This window comes from Austrofundulus limnaeus, unplaced genomic scaffold, assembly GCF_001266775.1.
Source record: "Austrofundulus limnaeus strain Quisiro unplaced genomic scaffold, Austrofundulus_limnaeus-1.0 Scaffold374, whole genome shotgun sequence".
NCBI classification, from domain to species: Eukaryota; Metazoa; Chordata; class Actinopteri; order Cyprinodontiformes; family Rivulidae; genus Austrofundulus; species Austrofundulus limnaeus.
In genome coordinates this window covers 90,832-92,659 of record NW_013952776.1, presented here as the reverse complement: position 1 = coordinate 92,659, position 1,828 = coordinate 90,832, and the positions used below count along the sequence as shown (strand labels likewise).

The 1,828-nt window shown below is 35.8% G+C and overlaps 1 protein-coding gene across 1 annotated transcript in view; it reads right to left on the bottom strand.

Moving 5' to 3' along the window:
- denr (density-regulated protein) overlaps positions 1-1,624 on the bottom strand; it is a 29,422-nt gene extending 27,798 nt beyond the window's left edge. Inside the window, exon 1 of the mRNA XM_014023515.1 lies at positions 1,475-1,624. The gene's annotated coding sequence lies outside the window, so the exon portion shown is untranslated. The remainder of the gene's footprint in view (positions 1-1,474) is intronic.
- Between the last annotated feature and the right edge of the window lie 204 nt (positions 1,625-1,828).

Here is a 1,828-nt window from a genome sequence, read left to right as displayed (position 1 = left end):
CAGTTTTTTCCACCATAAAGCAGCACCAGGCTGACAGGTAGTAAAACAATAACCCAAGTGATTTTTGAATTGTTATTTTATACTTTAAAAGTACTTTTTGTTTTTATTGTTTTATTTTTCAGGGTCTTCTAATTTATTTTATTAAATTGTATAATGTTCTTCAGTTTAAAATGTATGTGATCCATTGGTTAAAAGTAAATGGGTCAATTTTTCTCATACCTTCTCTTTTTCACTGTTTGACCTGATCAAGACTTTTCTACGATTTTACACTACAAAATAGGTAAAAGTGTGTGACTTGTACTGTTATGGTAATGAGTCAATATCGGTACAGCTCAATATCAGTATCGGACAATTCTCAAAGTTGTAATATCGGTATCGTATCGGAAGTGAAAAAGTGGTATCGGGACATCCCTAGCTGCTACCACTTCAATTTTTCAATATCCGTGAAACTAAAAGAAGCCATTTCTAAGTTTGCTAAAGACACTTGACAGTGGCTGCCATTTTGAATTGTATTTGCTCTAAAAGTTAACCAATTGTAGATATCAACTCAATGATTACATTCTGAAAAAGTCATTGAAATTTATACAGTGGTTCATGAGATATTTTGCTAATAAAGACAGCAAATCTATTGGACATGTAGTCCTTAAAATGCGTTTTGGAGTTTAAGCTTCACTACAACCACACCAAACATTATCGTAAAATCTGTCTTGTTTGCTAATTTTGCTTTACTGTGGTGGCCATTTTGAACGGGGTTTACTACAAATGTTTAAAAATAGTAAATGTACTCTTCCTACATGCAAACAAGCAAACACAAAAACATTTGCCTTTTGGAGGCCTGACGACAGCATTTCTTTTCTCTTGATCAAGTTTACTTTCGTTTGCTTCTTCAATTACAATTATAAAGAGGCATGCATCATTCTGGAAAATGATTTGATATTCAGCATTTGAAAACAATCCTTTGGTCCCACCTTTGAAACCTCAACTCAACCTCCAATATTAAAAACAGAGGTAGCCGTGTGAGGAAAAAAAAAGAGATAATCACATGTTTAACTTTACATCCTAATTCAACCTCTACTGGATGCATGCTAAAAAATATTAAACTAATTCATATGAACTATTGTGGGGGTATGGCTACGATAGGGACTAATTTAGTGTCTGGCTACAGCTGACCAACGCTAACATTAAGATAAACTACCCTAGCTTGCTAACACATGCTACGCTTAAACAGGCCATTTATTCCCACATTAAATATAAAAGCTACCATTATATTATTTATACAATTGTAGATGCTGTCTACGACTAAGCTCAGATAAAAAGGTAACATAGAAAATGTAGTTTCAGTGGATCAATTCATCAGGTAACGCTAGCTCACCAGCTGTCACCGTTAGCAATTCAGTTTAGCCTGATAGCAGAGTTCGTAAACCACCGTCAGGCGGCGAGGCTTAAAACTAAATGCAGACACAAGAATACCTACCTCACACAGTAAACTCTAAAACTGTTGTAGGTTCAAGAAGAAACACGGTCGCATTATTAGAATAAATTTGACTCTTAGAACATTATCCTTGCTGCATACTCAGCTGGCATACTATCTGAGCACGCCTGGTAGTAGCAATGCACGCCTGGTGTGTGTTTCTGGTCGAATAATTCAAGCGGTTGAAGCGCTATAGCGCCATCTAGTGTTCAGGCGGAAAAACAGGACTTTGGTTCCCAAAGTTGAGCTTGGGGCCCAATGAGTCATGAAGCACCTTGGATAATCTCCAGAAACCAATTTAAAGGGTAATAAAATAATTGCTGATGTAATATTTTCCCTATAACTATTACAAAAACA